Source organism: Peromyscus californicus, unplaced genomic scaffold (genome assembly GCF_007827085.1).
Source record: "Peromyscus californicus insignis strain IS unplaced genomic scaffold, ASM782708v3 Scaffold_8__1_contigs__length_139910024, whole genome shotgun sequence".
NCBI lineage: Eukaryota > Metazoa > Chordata > Mammalia > Rodentia > Cricetidae > Peromyscus > Peromyscus californicus.
The window spans coordinates 133,965,983-133,976,745 of record NW_026294606.1 but is presented as its reverse complement, the minus strand read 5'-3'; the positions used below and the strand labels follow the sequence as shown (position 1 = coordinate 133,976,745).

At 43.7% G+C, this 10,763-nt stretch overlaps 1 protein-coding gene across 2 annotated transcripts in view; it reads left to right on the top strand.

Moving 5' to 3' along the window:
- Window positions 1-10,763, top strand: part of Ttc29 (tetratricopeptide repeat domain 29) — a 201,434-nt gene that overhangs the window by 143,951 nt on the left and 46,720 nt on the right. The window lies entirely within an intron of this gene.

Below are 10,763 nucleotides of genomic sequence, written 5' to 3'. Positions count from 1 at the left end.
TGTTAGCCGTCTTACACTGATAAAAGATACAGTCTGCAGAGAATAAGCTGAGCTGCTCAAAGTCTCGAGTTGGTCTTGAATAAACTCTTACCATCCTGATGATAAACTGTGAAAAAAAATTCTCTTGGGGGAAAAAGCCAGAAAAGCCACGTTCTGATGGGATCCAGGTGTGTCTGTCAGTGCCTCGTTTCCAGCTTTCAAAAAGCCTTCTTCCACTTTTGTTCATCCCTACCTCTTACATTTGTGGCTCTTTGGTGTTTTGAGAGGTTATATTTTCTTCTGAAGGACTTGGGAGCAGAAACAAATCATCCATTTGCCCATGTGATTCAAACACTAAAGCTCATGGTCTGCATGGGGGTGGGGGGTAGCCTTCCTCAGAGTGCTGTAGAACTCACAACCAGCCCTGCTCATCTCACGTGACTCAGAGCTCTGTGCAGGGATGAGCTACTTCCCTGTAGACGTAAAAATTAATAATTGTTCAGACAGGTATGAGTAAGCACTGAGTTCTCATTCTGCTGACACATTATGCATTGTGAAGGGTAACTTTTCTTCATGAAATAAAACCTACAGGAAATTATTTAAATGCACATGATTGTTTACATTTGTATTTTTAGTTCAAAGCACACTAACATCTGCCTTAAGGTGCTCCATTTTTACTCTGCTTAAAACTCCTCACTGGGCCAGGCAGTGGTGGCTCATGCCTTTAATCCCAGCACTGGGGAGGCAGAGCCAGGAGGATCTCTGTGAGTTCGAGGCCAGCCTGGTCTACAGAGTGAGAGCCAGGACAGGCACCGAAATGACACAGAGAAACAGAGAAACCCTGTCTCGAAAAAACCAAAACCAAACAAACAAAAAAAAATCCTCACTGGCTCTTCACTGAGTTCTGGTTAAAGGCCTGTTGACCTTTCTAAAGTGGTCCTTTCCTGACTGCTTCCTACATACACTCCCCCACTCCCCAACCCCCATCTCCCACCCTCCCCACCCCCAAACTGCACTCCTAATGAACACCTTCCTTCTAGCTCAGTTCAGCCAGGTCCTTAGGTGAGGGTGCCTGAGGCCCCTTCCACTTGAAAATGCTCTCTTCTCTGGTCTCAATGGCTTCATTCATTCTCTTCAAGCCATTTCAGTTCATTTTCTACCACGACTATTTTTTTTAATCGCCTTAACTGCTCAGTTAAGAGCACGGGTCTCTCAAATGCACATTCCGAACTCTGAGTATTTTCTAGGAAGGAAGATGTGATATTTGACATCTGCAAGGTGCCAAGTAAATGTTTAAATCAAATAGAATTCAAGATGAGGCTGTAAGCCCAACCACAAGCTAGTTTGCACTAAGCACGTTTTAAGCTTGTGTTCAATGCGTCCTTGGGAAGCCTATGATGCCACACTATTTGGATTACCATCCAATTATCACATGAATGAAGGATGGTGCTCACCAAACAGGATGTTGACAAAATGAAAAAGTGCAAGAATATTATTTGGAAATCCGAGCAGCTTTTAAGTTTTCAACTTCCACCTTCCTTGTAGGACGAGGCATCTTTAATCTTGCTATTGAGGGTCCCGTGCATTCAGAAACAGAAAAAAAAAAAAAAAGATCAAAGATCGGAAAGCTACATTATGAAAGCTATGCGGTTATTGGCACCTCGGAGACTTCCATCCTCCAAACAAATCATTAGCTCAAGGAACTGCCAATACTCTTTTAAGTAGAGAACATGACCCCCTAAGGGAATGGAGCAGAGAGAGCACTGAGGTCCTCGGATGAATGGAAGGGTGACTCCCTAGCAAACCACTGGTCTTTGTTCCTCGAGAGGGACCACGGCGAAAACAGGCACCTTCAGACTCTTCTAATACTGGGAGATGGTGGGAATGATTCATACAGCCTGCTCTCCCTTCCAACATTGAGCTCCCAAATTTAAAAACTGAGAGAAAAAAAATCAAGTTTATTACACCTCAGTAAAATGACTCAGTCCTGAAGCAGCTGCAGCTGTTTGGTTCTGGAAGGCTCAGGGGCCTATGAACGTGGACTGAATTCTCCAGAATGGTATTTCCTTCCCATACCCAAGATATCCTCACAATCAAGGAAATGTGTGTTTTTACAGGAAAAGGTAATTCATACCGCAATCACAGACACAGCAATAGAAACAAAGGCTTTCCTGCTTCAACTGCACAGCAGTGTTAACCCCGCATGCAGTTACAGCCATTTAAATGCCAATGATACGAGCTACATCGTTGATGAGAATGGGATCAGTAGCAGGATTCCCATGCACTTTCTCACTGAGGCCAAATGTAAATTATATCAGAGAAATCAGATGTGAATGCCAAGCCCCAAAACAGACGAGCACGCCAGCTAGTTGGACTGCAAGGACACTGTTCTCGGTGAGATGTCATGTAAAGGTTTACAGGGACTGAAAAATTATTGTCTTGGCTTTATGACTCCTGCACTATTCTTCAGGAAGTGCCATGACTTGGTCTCACGGCTCTTGATTCTTGTTGGCTTCACGTTGCACCCAGAGTGAAGTACCAAGCCATTTTCTACTGTGTACTTTGCTTGCATTTCTCATTCATGAGCTTTTAAAGAATATGAAAAGGTCATCTTCATAACCAAGCCCTCATATTCTATTGTGATTGGATACTTTTTCTATAGCTTAATAACCATAAATATGAAGTGACAATAATGGGATCATCCAACTGGCTACCTAGCAAGGTTTAAAAAAAACAAAAAACTTGTATTTAATTTGTTTTTTGACAATTTCATACATGTACATAGTATATCCAGATTATTGTTGCCCCCACCCTCTTTGAATTCCCGCCTAGCCCCTTTGTACCTCCTCTTGCCTACAAGTCCCTGCTCCACTTTAGTGTCTTTTTGTTTTGTGACTCACTGAGTTTGGGTTTGTGATGATGGGTTTGGAACTAGTCACTGGAGCCCAACGGTCTTATCTGTGGCTAACTAACTGCAAATGATAGCTTCTGCTCCCCCAGAGTCCATCAGGAACCAGTCGTTCAGGAGGGAGAGGTAGGACCTTCCCAAGCCCTGCTGAAACCATGTAACTGTTGAGGGGCCCATTGCATGCAGCCAGAGCTCCTGGGAGGTCACAGCGGTGCTGGCCGTGCCAGGCCAGAAGCTAGCATGTCACAGCCCTTCTTCCCGTTTTCTTGTTCTTACATTTTTTTCTGCCCCCTCTTCTGCCATGTTCCCTGAACCTTTGAGGCGGTGGTATAAACGTCTTGTTTAAGGCTAAGCATTCAACTGTCAATTACTCTCAGCACCTTGAGCAGCCAGGCATCTCTGTATTCACCATCACCTCTTACAAAGAGAAACATCTCTGGTTAAGGCTGAGATGAGCACTTGTATATGGGTCTAAAAGTAGATGCTTACGAGGAAGTTTGGTGCTATGATAAGCTAAAGAAGGGTAATAAGCAGTCATAAGTTCTCCACTAGGGCCGAAGACCTCATCAACCATGAGTTTTGTTTGTTTGTTTGTTTTTTACTGCATTTACGTTATCAGGCAAGGATTCCCTCCTAGGGGTAAGCCTCATATCTACTCAAAGAGAATTTGGTTACTCCTATAACAGTCATGCCATGATGGCTTCAGTAGGCACACCTTGTCTGACAGAGTGATATTGTGGTTTATAGGATTCACAGCTGGGTGAAACCATTAATGCCCTTTCTCCCTAAGCAGCCCGCATAGCATGCTTCAGCACCCAGAAAGCTAGTCAGCAGCAGGGAAGCTTCCTCTTCAGTTCCACCTTGATCTCTCTTCTTGTAGTCAAGGGATGTGGTACCTTCAGCAACGGGGTGTTATCATCTAGTTCCTGTGAGAAACTGTGAGTGTCAGGCCTTGTTGAGGGGAGAGTAATCTCTTGGGTTTGCCTTACCAATGCTCATAAAGAGGGTAAGTTACACCTGGCTCTGGGGTTTTTGTTTAAAAACCTATGGCTTTTAGGAGAGGATGCATAGGACGTCAATCTCCATCCCCATGTAGGTTCCCATATTGCCTAGCCTACTCTGACTCCAGAAGCCTCAGGACTCTTTTCAATGGCAGGACCACAGCAGTAAGGGTGCTGGTGAGAGACTTGGGGTGGCCATCTCTCTGTAGGACAATTTGAAGATTGTGCATTTATAGTCTACGAGTCGGCCTGTGATTTTTTTTAAAGGTAGAAACCCTTAAAATACTGTATTAAACTCCCATTTCTAGTCACAGCAAATGAGTTGGATGAGACAAATAGGATAAAAGCATTAAAATACGTTCTTTATATGTTCCATACCCACGTCAAAAGAAGCACACTAGTGTGTGCCCTTTCTGTTTGCCTTACTTAAAGTGGTCATATGAATCTGGCTCTCACAGACATCAGGAAACAGGTTCAGTACCTTCTGCAGCTTATTCAAAACAAACATAATGCCCAAATGGGAAATGTCTGAAAGAGAGAAACCAATACTCCATTGCAACCAAATTCTAAAAGAAAAAGGAAGAATTTGAGTGTGGATTTTCAATTTCCTCATTCAAATACACATCGCCAGCCTTCACCTATTTTGTACAACACAAGTAGCAAGTTACTTCCTACAGAATAAAGTATTTCTTCAGAAATTAAAACTAGCTTCATTGGGAAATAATAATAATGATTGCAGTTCCCTCAGGTTGAGAGGTTTGTTTCTTATTTTCTTTTTTCCCCCACTCTGAGAATCTCCTTCTCTATCTTCTGCCTTGGTTCAATAAAAGAGAATTCTTGATTGCTCCGACAAAAACTAGCCTTCTTTTAGATTCCACTCACAGTGCTTGGTAGCTGGTGGTGTGACCAGGCTTAACTTTGCAGAGCACACTGAGTGCACCTCTCCTAAGGAATGTGTAACTAGGCTTCTCTGCTGTGCTTTTGTTTGCGTTTTGTCTTCACTGCTCATTTGAGAGGCCTATGCTCAGTCTTTGGGTTATTTAAACCATGTGAAACCAGGTTAATGCCGGAGCTGTGGCAGCGAAGGTCTGCATTTGTGGGTCTGGGTGAACCCCACCGTCACCTGGTCTTACCTGTCTCATTGCCAGAGAAGTCTGTCTCCACTGTCCAGCTGTGTCCCCTGACTTCTGCTCATGGGTCTGACATACTAGGAAGGTAGCTAAATCCTTCTACCACTGCCAGAATTTGGAAACATGAGGCCCTCTCCCTTAGGCACATGTCATCCATCTTCGGTAAATTTCACCTAGGACAACTCTGTTACTCTCTCATCCAACATTCTCTTCTGAAGAAAGAAGTGACACATGGTTGGTACTTGAAGCACGAGCATTGGAGGCATCGGTGTTACTGGCTTCTAATTCATCCTACACCTTCCCCAACTGGGAATTCCTCTTTAAAATTATGACCTGGTTCCAGAAGTTGCTTTTCTTTAAATTTTCTTATTCTAAGATCCTTGTGTTTTTTAACTTAGTTTTTAAAGGTTTTATAATAGTTTTTATTTTAAATTACAATATAATTATGTTATTCTACCCCCTTGGCCTGATTTTTTCATTTCTTTTATTTTTCACATTATAATATAATGACATCATTTCCCCTTTCCCTTTCCTCCCTCCAAACCCTCCCAATACCCCTCTTTGCTCTCTTTCAAATTTGCAACCTTTTTTTTTCACTAACTGTTGGTGGTGGTGGTGGTGGTGTGTGTGTATTCATAAGTACAATCTTCCCAGGCTGTATAAGTTATTTGTGTATATGTTTTCAGGGCTGACTGGCATGCGTTTTCCAGGAGAAGACTATTTTAACTCTCAGATTTGAGTGAATGTTGTATAGCTTGGATAGTTTGGCATAATTACTAGAAAACTGCATGTTTTTCATGGCGATTTCTCTTTTAGAAATTGCTTACAGTAACTTAGAAGTCACACTGCCTTGAATGCTAACCCATGGACATACATCAAACTTCTCGTGCATGATGGTAGCCTCCTGGGGTTGAGCACAATATAAGCCATATGGGAAACACTGGGCCACAGTCTGAAGAAGAAATGCAATGTCTGGCTATACCTTTTAGCCCCAGGCCATCCTGAGCAGTGTCAATGCTTCTGAACTGAATCTTGAAGTCGCTATGAACATACTTGAACTTGCTTCCTGAACTCTCAGAGGTACTGTGGTAATATTTACCATGACCAAATCCTTCAACGATGTTATGATTGGATAACAAGAAAACTCCCTAAAACCATAGATATCCAAATGGCTGAATTAGCTACCATTCATCAGAATTAATTCACAGATTTCTCATTCATCCACCTTCACCTAAGGCTTCACAGTTAATTTTACTTGAAAATTTATGTGATGAAACATGAACATAGTATGTTTCTTGGTAATTTGATTGGCAGGAAGCAGAGAGAAAAACATTAGAAGCACTACTTTTTAATAATTGATAATTACTTACATGGATCCACTAAGTTTAGGCACACAATTATATGACTAATTATGTTGAAAATCCAAGTGGATGCTTAAATAGACGACCATGCCCCGAGGCCCTTCCCACTGTTCCTGCTGTCTCATTTAACCATGCAAATGTTATTAAGCATTCCTGGCTAAAAATCTTCAAGCCGGGCAAGTGTAATTGCGTAGATAATTATTCATAACTTTGTCCCTTTCTATAGCTAACACAGAATTCTTCAGCTTTAGCTTCTATTGAGTGACCTTCTCAGTCAAATGGAATTCATGAAAGCTAAGTGGAAACTATTTCTCTTCGAGAATACCTTTTGACTCTTGCAAACCTATTTGAAGAAAGGAAAAATAATAATAATAAAGCTATCTACAGAAATTAAAGATATCTGTGAATGAAAACCTGCATCCATGAGTAGATCGAATTGAAGAAGTAACTCTCATTAGCTAGAATTATAATCACACTTAGGGGAACCTAGGCGGACCCTGGCTCACAAGAGTCCCACCATCCGTGAGGGAAAGTAGCAAAATGGGTCTCTTTTTGACATATACAGTAAGCACACATCTCATAAACCTGTGTACAAACTGAACAGCCGGGATTCAAGACAGTGACTCCCAAATAAACATGCAGGTAGTAAATCTTTCAGGTTTGTATGTATCAAATCCAAGATTATATAACAGTGAGAACAACTGAAGCCGGGCAGTGGTGGCACACATCTTTAATTCCAGCACTTGGGAGGCAGAGGCAGGCGGGTCTCAAGGCCAGCCTGGTCACGAGTTCCAGGACAGCAAGGGCTACTACACAGAGAAACCCTGTCTCAAAAAAAAAAAAAAAAAAAAAACAAAAAAACAAAAAAGGGCAGCCATAGGAAAAGATTTTTAATGATGTACATATGTTTTGACTGGTTGATTTGTTGCTATAGGAAATACTAAGGATGCTTTACAGTATAAACCATGCCTGGTGCCACCCCTTGCTGGGCTGTGTTTTGGATAGCCCTCCATCACTGCCCCCGGCTCGCAACAGCAGGCCCGAGAAGGAAGCTGATAGGTGGACCCTGGTTCACCAGATTCCCACCATCTGTGAGGGAAAGCAGCAAAATGGGTCTCTTTTTAACATATACAGTGAGCACACATCTCATCCTCCCACCTGAGTTAATAAAGTTGGGAATCTTGTCAGCAGAGAAGCAGGTTAAGATGCTGGCAGGCAGCCTCCAGAAATAGTGGTAAGTACCATAAAGTTGGAAAACAGAGCAGCGTAAGAAGAGAGTGGCCCAGTGGTGCAGGGGAAGGAGCAGCAGCCGGCCTGGGAAAGGAAGAAGCTAGGTCTTCTGGAAAAAGTCTTCCTCTGGCATATCCAGGCTCGCTCATGGAACAGGAAGATGACCAACGTGGCTGGAGCAAGTCCAGAGGGGAACAGGGGGAGAAGGGGAGGTAGGAAGTGGAAGAAGGGGGAGGGGGAGGAGGAGAGGGGGAGAGGAGGGAGAAGGGAAGGAAGGAGTAAGGAGAGATGGGGAAGAGGGGGAAGACAGGGAAAGTGGGGGGTAGAGGGCAAGAAGGGAAGGGCTTGGGGGCATCTGGTTAATAGTTCTTGTAAGCCTCTGTGAGTGCTTTGGATTTTGTTACAAATGCGAGGAAATAACCACTGAGGTCCGTCTGAGAAGACCCCTCTGGTTAACTTTTCAAAAAGATTGTTTCAACTGCTCTGTGAAGATCAGTTGCGTCGAGAACACAGAGCTGAGCCCAGACGTGGACAAACACAATATGCACCCCCTGGGAAGCTCTCCGGCCTTCTTCTGTGTGTACTCCTCTGCCACCCCTGGGAAGCTCTCCGGCCTTCTTCTGTGTGTACTCCTCTGCCACCCCTGGGAAGCTCTCCGGCCTTCTTCTGTGTGTACTCCTCCGCCAGTTGCCAATCTTTTCATTTTGAGTAGGAGGAGATTCCTACAAGGAATAAACAAAAACAAACTGCATTGAAGTCAAAGTTGGTGAATCAGGACAATCCGTTGTGTTTTCTACTATACACAAGTGTTTTAAGATGACTTGTGGAAAATTAAACCTCACATTAGCTCCAGGCAGTGTCTCAAGGTGGAATTCAAGGGTCACTTGTACCAGAGTTATGAGACCGGCATAGAGTTACTGTCAATGGGTGTTCCAGGGCCCTCGGAATGAGTGAACAAACCTCTAAGGGTAGAACTTAAGAGCCTGCCTTCAGTGCAAGCCTGATTCTTGTGTATGAGGACTGTCCTCAGGTTTCTTTAATCTTTCAGTGTTTAAGCTGATTATGTAGCTAGGTTTTCCTCCTGACTATATGTCATTTCACTAAAATACATAAACCCACGTACTGGGTCTTAAAACAAGGTTCTCTCAACTCCAAACTCATTCCCTCTGTTAAATGTACACACGCAGCTCTTTGCATCTGGGTGATGTCCCGTGTCCCTTAAAGGGACAGCATTTCCTAGCAGATGAGTTCTGTGGGCAGTCGGATGTACTCCTCACGCCTGCCCCAGGTGCTCAGGTATCTCACCCGTTTCCCATCCAGAGCCCACCTAACAGTGCTGCAGGGTTTCCTGAGGACCTGCTGTCTCAGTCCCAAACCAGTGCCACTATGTGTCACCTCCTGATTTACCTAACATGATCTACTTTTTTCTGCCAGTTTTATCTCCCCGACAAACCAGTCTGTCCATATTGACTGTGGCTAAATATAAGTCATTTGCCACTCTCCACTTCCAAGTGGTAAATGAGACCATTTACTGGTGTGCTGCTGATTTTCACTGAGCTTTACACTCCCCTGTGGCACAAGCAGGACCTTCTTGTCTCGTCATTCATTCTCTTTAAATACATTCTGGACACAACAGCTTCCATGGTTTCTTTAGGAAATGACTTTCCAAATCCCACTGATCTGTGCAGGAAAATTTTATCTGGTTGGTTGTAAAAATAAAACACAGGAAACCCCATAAAGAAGCTACATTAGAGCCGGTGAGATGGGTCAGTGGTTAGGGTGCTTGCTGCCAAGCCTGACTTCCTGAGTTCAATCCCTGGGACCCATAGGTTGAAAGGAGAAAACTCCTGGGAGTTGTCCTCTGATCTCGACATGTGTGCTGTGACACACACACAGTAAATAAATAAATATAAAGAGAAACAATGTCATATGTCACCTGCCTATAAAATAAGGCTCCAACCCCACTCATTGGATGTTTGTGAAGAATGGAGTTTAGTACCTCATGTTATAAAGTCATTTTGTAAAATGTTGTCCAATTTTGTATCTGTTTTTCCTGTGGCTACAATAAAACTGTATTCCACTGTATGCTGTCTCCCCTTAGGGAGTTCCCTAGAGCAAAGCATACAACAGAGGCGCTTTCCTTGTCCCTTGGCCAAAGCAGAATATTCAGACTCATAGGACTGTATCAGCATAAGCACTCCTGTCAACTCGGCTTTGAACCACAGAGAGGCCAGATCTCATGTGTTCTGGGGGCAGCACAGGGTTAAGGTGGACTGCGGTTCAGGAAGTGTTGAGTTAACTCACTCCACAGTGAAAGGCTGCACAGTCCTGGCTAATGACTTGTAGGTACTGAATCCTCAGGTCTCTCAGGTGGCTTCAGTCGATCAGTTTCAGTGGAATGATGAAAAGGTTGAGATAAAATAAACTGACAGTTGCTACTCATCGTAGGCTGCAAGCTGCACCCAGGCAGCTGAGACCCTGGGAGCCCTCTTAAACAAAGACTTCCACTGCAATGAGCAATGAACTCAAGAAAAAAAAAATCCAGAAATGGGGGCCGATTGGCAGCTGGTGACCGGCAGGAGGAGGGAAAGGAGGAAACCAGAAAACACAGCAATTGTTGCCTAATTAGAAGCCATTCCCACCCACTTAATACCAACCCATTAAGCAGGAAACACTCTCCTCTTCTCCCCTGCTACCCATGACACTCTCCTCCAATCAGTCCCCCCACCGGCTGTCCCTGTGCCCACAAATGAACACACTGCCGGTCTAAGAATGCAGTAATTGATTTGGGACACCGGAACTGCAGCTCTCACGGCCCATTTTCTGAAGATACTAATGTGCCGTTGGTGAAGCCCGGATAAAGCAGTCAGACCTGCAAACTGACAGCTGTCAAAAATCAACAAACACGGGAGAAAGCCCCAGTCTGTCAGGCTCATTTGAGCCTACGCAAACAATTGTGTAAATCAATGTCCCCACATTGGTGAGAACGACGCAAAATTTGACTTAAATATCTGAACTATCTAGGCTATCTACACACACACACACACACACACACACACACACACACACACACTACTTTTTCAGACAATGTGAAAACTGTAATAGGTGAATATACAGCTATCTCACATTATTTTTTGAGCAGTATGTTTAAGTA